This window comes from Convolutriloba macropyga, chromosome 15, assembly GCF_964194025.1.
Source record: "Convolutriloba macropyga chromosome 15, txConMacr16.3, whole genome shotgun sequence".
Classification (NCBI taxonomy): domain Eukaryota; kingdom Metazoa; phylum Xenacoelomorpha; order Acoela; family Convolutidae; genus Convolutriloba; species Convolutriloba macropyga.
This window is the reverse complement of record NC_134482.1, coordinates 24,859,967-24,871,971: the sequence shown is the minus strand read 5'-3', so window position 1 is coordinate 24,871,971 and position 12,005 is coordinate 24,859,967. Positions and strand designations below refer to the sequence as shown.

Sequence of the window (12,005 nt, the reverse complement as noted above, 5' to 3'; positions counted from 1 at the left end):
CTAACAGATAACAGGTTTACCTGCTTTGACGAATCCCGTCATGAACAAACATTCCTTGAATTGTCCCGTCAAGATTAAATTCTATGATGATTCCCATCATTATTTATGATGCTTTCTCTATATTGTTAAAATCCGGTTTACTATTAGTAACCATCTCTTTTTGTTCTCCTTTTTGTTTATGAAAATTTCGAACTATGCGCTTAATATGTAATTTATGAGCATGTCATACATTATGGTTCACTATACTGCCTCCCTCTTAGAAAAATGTGAGTGTTCCACTCACTCACACAGCAAGAGTTTCAAATGTCCATTTTCGAGTTCATATATTCTTGTGCTTTTTCAATGCCGTACTTGTCATAGATATTACGGGCCTCCTCGTCTTCCATAATTTTCTTTGCTTGAAGAATGATTTTGAACATGTCCTCACGACCACCCATGTCCGGATGACAAAGCATTGCTAACGTTTTGAAATGTTTCTGGATAGTACTGGTTGTGGCCCCCTGTGGCAGGAATAGAAGTTCATAAAAGTTTGGAGGTCCACTGAACGGGCTCTGCGCATTGATCGCCTCCAGCCTCCTCTGTATGACCTTCTTTGAGGTTTGCTCTGTCTACCCCTCAGCTTTCTATTGTCTATCTCGGCATTCTCCAACTCCCGAGCTAAGCACTCCCGCTCGTCCACCAGAGCGATACATTCCCTTGTTTTTGGTTCGGCTACATTTGTAACCTCCTCCAACTCTTTCTTCAATGTTTCCACCTGCCTTCTGCAGGACTCCCGCTGATTCCCAGCGTATTCAAGTTGCCGTTGGGTCTCCAGCAATTGATCACCTAATCTTTGACTTTCAAGTTTTAACTGCCGGAGCTCCTCTTCGAGCCGAGCCCCGGCTGTTCCCAGCATTTCGCTGTTGTCAATCTTCTTTTGTTGTTCCTCGATTCTGTGTTGCATCTCATTTAACTCATCAACGCTAATTGCGGCTCTAACCACTATATCACTATATTGGGTGGTTGCAGCTGCGTCAGTGGCACCACGTACCTTTTGTTTGAGGTTACACCAACAATCCGATACACTTGTTGCCTGACTATTGACCTCACTTCGAACAACTCGGGTAGATAATAGCAATAATCACCGATTTTTGGTTCTGCCATTTCTACATATCATACACGTAAATTAGTCTAATGTATCAATTTCAATTTCTGCCATATCTGGTACAGATTTTGCCTTTTTTGCTTTTATAACAACGATGTTTGTTTCACCATCACACCGTTCAACTATCCTTTTTCTTGTCAATTCTTGTTCCTTTGTACGTTGTTTTAGATAATGAAAATAACCTAGTTCCCCCATTGGGTTAATGGGTTGCAGTGCAATTACAGGATTGGTGCCACTGCGTAGCATATCGATTGAAAGAAACACGCGTACCAAACAAAATATGATTTTAGATCCAATAAAAATAGTCATTAAACTGATGGTTATTTCCCAGGCCACATGCCAGATTTGTTTCACTTCATTACCCAAATATTCAAAAATCAGCAATTCATGCCACTGATTATTGTAATTTAAATCCATGTTGAAATACTCTAGAGTCTCATGCTCATATAAACCTCCTTGTCCCAGGAAAACTTCTCTTCCTGTTATCGTCTTTCTCGAATGCCTTAACCTTTGGGCCCTTTTGCTAAGTTCCAGGTCCTTGTCATTGAAAAACCCTTCCATTGGCACCGAAGTTGACCAATTGACGTTAACTCTATAATTAGGCATAACATTGGGTTTTTCAATTAATTGCATCCTTCGCCCATATGTTATCCATGACCCATACTGCAATTCAAGAGCGTTCGGGTACATGGGGTTGCAATTAATCAGGGTGAAATTTCTATAGAATACTCTAGAAATGGGGTCCATGTATCTAATTATTTCTGGAGTGTTGTCAGAAAACACCCTAACTGGTACTTCCTCCGTACAAAACTGATTTTCGACAACATGTACGATTACTTTAGCGCACCTATGGACATATAGTATTCCTCCCGCTCTTTCTGCGTGTGTACCCAGAGCGTTTTGTTGACTTAAGAAAATTTGGTGTGAATTTCCGTTAATTGATGTCGTTAGAATCATAGCTCTGTTCAGTTTTTCTATGTGACAATTTAATAACTCTATTTCTTTCAGGTTTTCAAACATGCCTCGAAAATCCCACACAAAAAGTTGATCGAGTTTTATGTCCCTGAGATCTGTCTCAGATATATCTGTTGTTGAAAAATTTTGTTCCGTGGCCGTCAACTTTTCCGTTGTATAAAACAAATTTCTATGGTTTGTTTCAAAAAGCAGAAAACTGTCTATATGTTTTGTCTTGTTTTTCAACTGGACAACTAAATTTCTTTTTCTGTCTAATTTGCTCGTCAAGTACTTTTTGTTTCCAGCGCGGACTAGTTTTGCTGTTATCGAGTCTGAAAATTTAACGATCGTTAAGATGTTTGGTTTTTTGTCTTGGTCGAACAGATATTGTACTGAATCTATTTCAAATGTGTCTCCTTGATATAACAAGGTCTGCTCCTGTTTCAAAGGGTCTTTAAAATATAGCCATGTTCCTTCATTTGCTTCCCTAGTTTCAATGAACAAAGTCCCCATGAAAATTTCTGCATTTATCATGATGTTATCTTTCTGTGTTTCACCTTTTGGATTGATCCAATCCACGGGGTAGACATAATTCACTCCTTTCTCATTTCTGCCTTTCATGAAAGTTTTTGATATCTTCTGAACAAATTCAGCGTCGGTTCGGTCAATATTCATGTCGTTGAGGACTTCTTTGGGAGCATTGAATTCAAAATCACCAAGACCCGGTAACCGCGTTTTGTGTCCCTTCCATAGATTTTGACAGACTGACTCTTTTATTGGGTAAAACGTTGGAATTATTTGTGATTTTTCGTTTAAGTAAGTTGCGTCGTCATACCAACTACTTTTTTTCAGCACAGTTACCGTATATGCAGCCCTGTACATGCAGTATTTTAGTTTACTCATGCTGCTTTTGGCGTAGATCAGTCCTCCTTTGTTTACCTGCTCCTCATTTATATGTGACGTTTCACATTTTGTCGGTTCCGTCATTGCAAATTTCTGCGTCTGTAGAATGTTCTCAAAATCATACCCCACAATCTCCAAGGATTGTGAAAAACCTAATATGCTAACCAACTGAAGAAGTTTCCAGTTCAGCTGCACGATCCAATGTGGGTTCCACGCACTCTGCATTTTGTCGTATCACCTTATAAAAAAATACATCATTATCAAATTTTTCATCTGAATCGTTATCCTTGAATAAAAAATAGTCTTTCAGTTTCCGTGGTCTTGTTATTCCCGACGCACTTCTTGCCTGATATCGTCGTTCGGTGACATTTTGCGAAGTAGAAGCCGTGCTCCTATTTGGAAATTCTTCGCCTTCACTCCTTTCGGATGTTGACACCAGACTATCCCGCTTCTGCTGTGTGGCTACTTTGGGCGCAGGTATCTTTGTGCTTCTGCTCTTATTGTTGGTGTTAGTATTTATTGATTCTCTTGTACTCCCACCCATAGGTGTTTGAAACGATTCGTCTTTGACTGTCTCATTGTGAGTTTCAGTATTAGGATTAATTTGACTAATATTACCTTCAGGTTGAACTTCTCTTCTTTCTGTGTCATTCTGTTTTGGGGTCACCACTTCAATTTCCACAAAATCATTGTCCTCCGTAAGGTCGTTTTGTGTTAATTTCGGTTCAATCTTTCCCTTCTTAGGTTCTTTTTTATCGGTGGTAGCACTTCTACTGTTAAAACGTTTGAGTCGATCGTAGTGGACCTTTTGTTGTTTTTTTGTTTTCACATCCTCAATAACAAAGTTCAGATCGTTTATTATTTCACGTATTACCTGCGGTCCGCTGTAAAAGGATTTAAATTTCTTTGTCTGGCCAGTTTTTATTGTGGGGTTGAACACCATTACTAAATCACCTACTTCATATTGTGGTCCAAATGTGCTACGGTCATAGTAGGTTTCTTGTCTTTGTTGCTCCACATCCATGCTTTCCCGTACCAGCTCATGGCACGTTTGTAGTTCATCTTTCAAGCAACCAACATAATCACTCAAAGTTGGGTAGATTTTGGTTTGTATTGTTTGATACATGCAATCAATCGGCAGCGCGCATGATCGTCCAAAAAGGAGGTAAAAGGGGCTGTACTTCGTAACAGACTGAATTGATGATCTGTACGCCATCATTACTAGCGGAAGGTAGTCGCTCCAGGTGTTGTGATGTTCACCCACGTATTTTGCAAGACTCTCTTTGATTGTGCGATTGGTGCGCTCTATCATTGCGTTTCCTTGAGGGTGATAAGCTGTTGTTGAAGTCCTGTTAATTCCCAGCTCTTTACACATGTTCTTGAAAAGATTCGACATAAAATTACTGCCTTTGTCGCCATGAAGATTTTCCGGACAACCAAACCTTGAAACCCATACATTTAAAAAGGCCTTAGCGACCGTTGAAGCTTCTTGGTTGCTCATGGGAATTGCTTCATACCATTTTGTAAATTGATCTCCAATTAACAGAATGTATTTGTTTCCGCTGGACTCGGGTAAAGGTCCCATAATGTCTAAGGCAACTTGCCAGAACGGATGACTTGGTTTCCACGTTGTCAGACTGTGTATGTGTTTCTGGTGTGGAGATTTCTTTTGACAGCATTCTTCGCAAGAATTTACCCACTCATGGACATCTTTTTTCATCCCGGGCCAGTAGAATCGTTGTCGAACCCGATCAAATGTCTAAGCCATACCAAAGTGTCCGCAATGTTCATGAAGGAAAGGTAGAATTTCTTTTAAAAGTGATCTCTGAATGACTATTTGTGTTAAGTTATTAATTTCGTCAATATGTTTCTGTCTCTTGATTAGATCAATTTCAATCCGTAAGTTTCTGAAATCAGTCCAAAGTTTGCACAGTGCCCTAGAGGCTCCTGCCATGTGTTTTCTTTGAGGGCGTTTCCCGTTCTCAATCCAGTTTCTCCGTATAATGAGGTCGGCTGCATTTTTCTGATGTTTAACTAGTTGTTCAACAGATTTCCCTAGTCCAATGGACCAGATATTTTTTTCTTCCGTATTTATTTGGTTCACTTGATTGCAGTCTTCGACTTGGTCTTCAGTCTGTGGAACTCTCGACAGACAGTCCGCGTGAGGGATCTTTTTTCCCGCTTCGTGTTTGATTTCAAAGTCAAACTGTCCGAGCTTTTCTATCCACCGGGCCAAAATTCCGTCTGGTTCCTTAAAACTATATAACCACGTGAGGGCCCTATGGTCAGTAACAATTAAAAATTTTTGTCCAAGAAGATAATTTCTGATGTGTTGAGTAAAATAAACTATTGCAAAAAGTTCTCGTTTTGTCGCAGAATAGTTTCGCTGACTTTTGCTGAGCGTTTTGCTTGCGTATGCAATAACTCTTTCACCCCATTGTTGTCTTTTGGAAATAATTGCGCCAATTCCAAACAAAGAGGCGTCGGTGGTTAAGGTATAGGGATCCGTGTCATTCGGATAGCCCAAAATCGGTGCTTTCTGTAAAGCTTGTTTTAGTTGTTCAACTGCTGATTCGCATTCCTTGCTCCAAGTAAAACGTTCTTTTTTGTTTAATAGCTTATAAAGCGGCTCTGCTATTTTTCCGAAATCTTGTATGAATCTTCTGTAAAAGCCTACTAGTCCTAATATAGCTCTCAATTTTTTTATTGTTCGTGGGCTTTTCATTTTACTGACTGCCGCTACTTTCTCCGGATCCTTTTCTACGCCTTTATTTGATACAATGTGTCCCAGGAAATGAATTTTCTCCTGAAAAAACCTGCATTTTGAGCCTTTTATTTTCAATCCAGCGTCTTTAAGTCGCCCAAGTACAAGATCTAGGCGGTTGAGATGCTCCTCAAAGGATCTACCGAAGATGATTATGTCATCCAGGTATACTAGAGCCACTTCATAGGAGAGTCCCGACATGATCAATTCCATTAAATTTTGAAACGCTCCTGGCGCTGACGCCAAACCCATGGGTAGTCTCTTCCATTTGTAGAGTCCCATTGGAGTTACAAAGGCTGTCACGTTCTGTGACTCTTCATCGAGTGCCATTTGAAAATATCCCGATGTCAAATCGATATTGGAAAAGTATCAATTTCCATCTAGAGAATCAATAACGTCATTTATTCTTGGTAGCGGCCAACTGGTTTTCTCGATTTGTTTATTCAAACCTCTGTAATCTACAACTAGTCTGTAGCTACCATCTTTCTTCTTCACCAATATTGATGGTGCTGCCCAATACGAATGGGTTGGTTCAATTAATTTTGCATCCTCTAGATCTTCGACAATTTTTTTCATTGCTTTTCTTTTGTCAAAACTCATACTGCAATAACTTCTTCTGAACGGCTGTGCATCTTTGTTGAGTTTAATCTGGTGTTTAATTTTGTCACAATATCCTAAGTCATTTGAGTTTCGTGAGAAGACTTGTTGATGTCTCGTGAACAATTCCTGTACTTTCTCTTTCTGCTGGTCATTTAGTTTAGAACCTTCCAAGTTTGCGTGTTTTCCCATTTGAAAAGTTTCTAATGTTTTTGGCTTATTTTGATTTGTGAAAATTCCATTCACAACTAAGTTCTGTTTGTTTTCAAAGTAAGTTCCCACTTTAGTGTTTTTATACACGGTTACTGGTGCGTCCGTTAGATTTAACACTTTTATCAAACTCCAACCATCTTCCATTGATATCATACAGGCGGCTAAAAGCTAACCAGTCTTTAGTTCAAAATCTCCAATTGCTTCCACTAATCCTTCCACTCCCGGAATTTCTTCTCCGTTTTCATCAGCTAATCTAATTTTGATTAGATTTTCGTTTTTACTCTGTATATAAGTGTTTTGTCCCGCAATTGCAAAAACTTGAACACCTTGCGTTTTCTCTGTGGTGAGCGGTATTGAAACTTTAAAGTGACTGCTATATAGTTTCTCTTCGTGTAAGTTCAATACGCATTTATTGGTTTTCAGGAAATCAATTCCCGGTAGACATTCTATACCTTCGTCTGCCGTTATCACAAACTCTTGTTCGACCTCCGGTAGTCTTGGTTGCATCTGTACCAAAAGCGTTACTCTGCCTATTTTTTTGACAGCTGAGTTATTGGCTGTTAACACTCGTTTTGTGTATGTTTGTACAATTCCCGGTTTTCCCAGTTTTTCGTATGTGGACCAGCTCAAAAGTGATATACTACTTCCACTGTCTATTATTCCAACGCATCTGTTCCCATGAAGTATGATTTCTGCGTTTAGACATTTAATTATGTTTGTCGAACAAACTCTAATGACATTGCAGTTCTCGGTGGTTTTCTTTTTAAAAGGGCAGTTTCTTTTCAAGTGTTGGGAACTTCCACATAGGAAACAATTTCGACAATTCCTCGAAAGGTGTCCTTTTTGTCCACAGGCTCTGCACTTGAAATCCTGCCTGTCGTTCCTCCTAGACGGTTCCTCTCTTCCGAAAGATCTGTCTCGGTGACTAGGTCCTGGCGTTGGAAATCGCCGCCGATCGTTAAACCCACGATCTTGTTGCTGTCCTCTGTCACGTCTGTCGTCAGCCCACCGTCCCCGGGAACCACTTTGCTCCCTAGATTGGATCGACGGCTTTCTCGCTGTTTGTCATCTACTGACAATTGGTTCAAAAGCTTGGTGACGGCTCCACTAAATCTTTTGTTTCATCTCGTCTAATTACCGCAACTTTTGGTGTTTGCTCTTCCTCCTCTATTCTTGTTACAGCTTCCAGATGCAATGCTCTTTCCAAAACTGTTTCAATTTTCATATCCTTGTCGCCAATTTGCTTTCTGAGATCTAACCTCACCTGACTATGGTTGATTCCTTCTAGAAATCCTCTCAGAACGAGATGGTCTCGTGGTCTTGCGACTCCGTTGGGTAAGCTTTCAAAGCCAACTGCTTTAAATCTCCCAAAAAATCAGTCAGTTTTTCTCCTGGTTGCTGTAAGCGGCGAGCTATTCGTCCCCGGAAAACGACCGGTTTTTCGCTGTAGTGTTCTCGAAAAGCTTTAACACATTCATCACAATTTTCTCGTGTAGCTTGCGGTAGAGTGCGATAGAACTCTATGGCAGATTTTTGTAGCCTAAGTGCAAAGTAATGCGGCCGTTCATCAGCTTCGCGAGCCGGATCTCCTTCAGTTCTTTTCCACTTTTGTAGTTCCGCTAATAGCTCAAAATGCGTCACGTAACTTTCCAAGTCGTTTGAACCGGTAAATGCTTCCGGTAATAGCATTCTAGAGGTTGAGCCCGTAGCCATTTTATCGTTCCCCTACTTGTATCGTGCCCTTTTAAAACTTTGTTAAGTTGTTGAAATTAATAGTTTCTATAAAATAATTGTCAAGTAGATCGTCACCGGCAGGTGTTTTCTATTTTTAACTTCGAATTCCTATAGCACTCTCTGTTTTTTTACTGTTCAAAAACTTTTCTCTATAAAAATCTAACGCTTATTTCAATACGGTATTTCTCTTTTTTTTACTTATTTATTTATTCTCCTTTATTTTTGAGGAAGTTTTAATTTACAGTTTTATAGACGACTGTCCCACCTGATTTCTGTTTTTTTTTAATATGATTTTGGCTGAACTTCGATTTTCCTTGTTTTATTGATGTTTTTAATATATTTTCTTTTCTATTTACGGCAAGGATGATATTAGGTGCTTTAGTTTTCTTTTAATTTCCCCTACTTATTGTTACCTGATCAACTTTTTTCGCTTTATATTCTCTTTTTTTAATAGTAGTTTCAGAAAAAGTCAATATATAACTTTCAGCAACTGTTTCAATTGACTCAACAAGGCGACTATCCCGCACTGTTTTTTTTCCAATGGTTATGCCGCTCGTTTTCTAGAACTCAATTTAGCAACAAAGGTCAAAAAAATATTTCCTTGACTAATAGGAATTACGCAGTGGCAATCAGTTTCAATTACGAACGACAAAAACAAGAAAGAACTCTTTATTTCTGCTCACTTGGTATGATGCGGTCTTTCCTTTCAGAGAAGTTTCTGTCTCCACCAACGAGTAAAAGATAGCACCACGCGAGTAAATTCCCACTTGCTTTCTTGCGACTGATGTCCTGTGACTGATGTCCCCCGCTGTGGCTTCTGCAATTGACTCCCACACAAATTGGTGGAAATGGGTGGTAATTGAAGATTTGATATCCCAAATCTTTGTGTTAGTATCGAGAATAATTCGATTCTCGGAGTTTTTGGGGTTAAAGTGCTTTTTATTTGCGTCTCCCTACCGACAAATTTGCTAAAGATTTTAAAATGTTAACTTTCCTTTAAATCTCTGTCGCCAGTGTAATATCCGTGCACTGTCAACGGTTACGGTTTGGGTTGGATGTTATTCCTAAGCACTTTAAACCTCGGAGTTACTGAGGAAAATTTTCCAAGTTTCAGACTTGAATTTAATGGAGCAAATGTAAAAGTTCAATCAGTTTAATACAAAATTAGATCAATTGCTTGTAAATATTAGAAGATTTGTGAAGATGAGAGATGTAAAGCAATTAAAGAGAGGCAGCTCGATTGTGTAAGGTTTAGGTTTGAATATGTTCTTTGGTTAATTAATCTTAGGTTATTTTTACCCATTTTCGTTAATCTCCGTGGGATTTTCTCATAGTTATTTTCTACCGCATGGGTCCCTGTTAGTTAAACTAACAGATAACAGGTTTACCTGCTTTGACGAATCCCGTCATGAAGAAACATTCCTTGACGTGTCCCGTCAAGACTAAATTCTATGATGATTCCCATCATTATTTATGATGCTTTGTCTATATTGTTAAAATCCGGTTTACTATTAGTAACCATCTCTTCTGGTTCTCCTTTTTGTTTATGAAAATTTCGAATTATGCGCTTAATATGTAATTTACGAGCATGTCATACATTATGGTTCACTATAATTCCAGTATAATTCGGTTAATCGTTTTTTGCTTAAGCTTTCAATAGCTAAATTTGTGATTTTACAGATAATATACAAAAGTTGACTAAAACGCCTCCAGAAACTTTCATCTGCTTTTTTCGTTCTTGTTTGATAGTAACACAGAATATGATAGCATGGAAAACCAGTTCTAGATGTGCTCATTCTGTCGTGAGAATGATCAGACTGACATTAACCATTCGTCCGAAACTAAAGTTTTTCTAAGACATGTCGACGATATAGTGAGAACAGTTAGAGGTGACACAAAAGAGCTGTTAGATGCGGTCCATAACCTCCATCCAAATCTCCAATTTACATTAGAAACAACAGATGATAAAAACAGTTTGCCATTTTTGGACATGTCAATTAACGTACAACCGTAGGGCAACATTTTTTGCACATGGTATCAAAAACCATCCGATACTGGAACAATTCTGAAATATCGCAGCTGTGCACCCCTACAACATAAGCATAAAACAGGGAACAATACAACGTCTCTTCCGAGCCACCAGCAATTGGGAAGCGCTCTATGAAGCATTGACAAATAATGAAGAAATTTGGGAACGTAATCAATATCCTAGGCATTGGGTAGGGAATATCGTCAAGGATACAATTAACCAGCTGCGAATGAAAGAACAAAGAAAAGGACATAGATATAACGCGGGTGTAGCCGTAAAACAACAGGAAAATACTGAGAATCAACATTTTGTCTTGCAGTACAGAGGCAACATCTCTAATGAGTTTGTAAAGAATTTGAACAAAATTCATCCTGTACAGACAATTTTCACCACTCGGAAACTTAAGAGCTGTTTACCTAGCCTCAGGTCTAGCTTTGATAGGGATCTCCAATCCCACGTGGTTTATGAACTCACTTGTAATGGATGCAAATCCATCTATGTAGGGCAGACATGCCGACATATTACCACAAGGGATGCAGAGCATGCTAAGGCGGACTCACCGATGGGAGTACATGCCATCGAGTGCAATGGTGATAAATCAGCTTTCCAGTGGAAGATATTAGACCAATGCAGCAACCAATCTAAATTAATGACACTAGAGGCGCTCTATATAAGAACATTGAAACCAGCCATCAACTCGCGCGACGAATACCGAACACGAGAATTGACACTGAAAGCTTAGTTTGGAGATAATAATCCAACTTGAAAGACACGTTAAGAAACGAAAATTTCAACTTTACAATTGAACAAAACCAAAGTAAATTTAAAGCAATATATGTAGGTTTTGTAATAAAAAACATGTCGATATGCATCTGCAACATCAAGTCAAAAATGTATTTTCACTCAGATGTAAATGTTTTGTAAATACGATTGTTGATATGTAAAAATTCGTTTTATATTTCCTTGAATGATTGATTTAGTGATTGCACTTTATTTTCTGGCTTTTCATATTAGCATTTTGTTTTGTTTATAACCTGACGATGAACTCAGAGTTCGAAAACGTTCATAAGAAAGTTTTAAATTGACAATCTTTTTTAAAATCTTGTTCTTGATTGATTTATGTTTATTAGCTCAAATTGTCTGGTATTTGGTTGATCATCACAGTTTTGTTTTGTATTGATCGTAGTATTGATATTGTAATTTCTTGAGAGAAAAGCAGTAAAGAGAAGTAGATCGTGTAGTTCTATATATATAATGGGAGAGGAAGTAACTTGAGTTTTCCAAGCCACTTCTTGTAATTCAGTTACCAGTTGTTTAGGATCCAGCTGGTAGTTTTCGTTTGAACGCGCTCAATCTTTTTCGTCTCCGTTTTGTTAGCACACCAGGCTTGAGTTGCATATGTAACAATTGGTACGGCATATCCTGCGTAAGCATTGAGTTTTGTGCTTAGTTTCGTGGACGTTGAGGTGTTTCTTTTTAAGAAGTAGAACGCTTTCAGTGCCTTTGAGCACCTATTTTCGACATTAGGTTTCCAGTTCAGCTTTGACGCCATTGTAATGCCTACATCTTTTGCTTGCTCTGGTAAAGTAAAGTTTTGTTGTTTAAACTTAACTTGGGTTTGTCTTGACTTTTGATTGGCAAGATATAACACTTATTTTCATTCAATG

The 12,005-nt window shown here is 38.7% G+C and overlaps 1 protein-coding gene across 1 annotated transcript in view; it reads left to right on the top strand.

Moving 5' to 3' along the window:
* LOC142354508 (peptide chain release factor 1-like) overlaps positions 1-12,005 on the top strand; it is a 157,943-nt gene that overhangs the window by 61,609 nt on the left and 84,329 nt on the right. The gene's annotated exons all lie outside the window — the stretch shown is intronic.